The following is a 258-nucleotide window of genomic DNA, read 5'->3' as shown; positions in this document are numbered from 1 at the left end:
TTTTAATACATTCATCTCAACAACCTACTAATGTCATATATAATAATACAACATTCATAAGGGCCAGTTTTCTACAGAATGATTATTTTTACTTTCAGCTGATAATACTTCGGTACTTTTACTATGACAGTAATGAGGTCATTTGTAATGGAGTACTTTCACACCATAGTGGTACTTTTTCTTCTTTTTTTTTTTCCACCACTGCTTTTTTCCAACAGCATAAATCCAGTGTACAGTGCTCTCTCTTATTACCCCCCC

Source organism: Seriola lalandi, unplaced genomic scaffold (assembly GCF_002814215.2).
Source record: "Seriola lalandi dorsalis isolate HSWRI2012SDOR001 ecotype SW California unplaced genomic scaffold, Sedor1 jcf7180002054926, whole genome shotgun sequence".
Taxonomy (NCBI): Eukaryota; Metazoa; Chordata; class Actinopteri; order Carangiformes; family Carangidae; genus Seriola; species Seriola lalandi.
Note: the sequence above shows the minus strand (reverse complement) of the source record.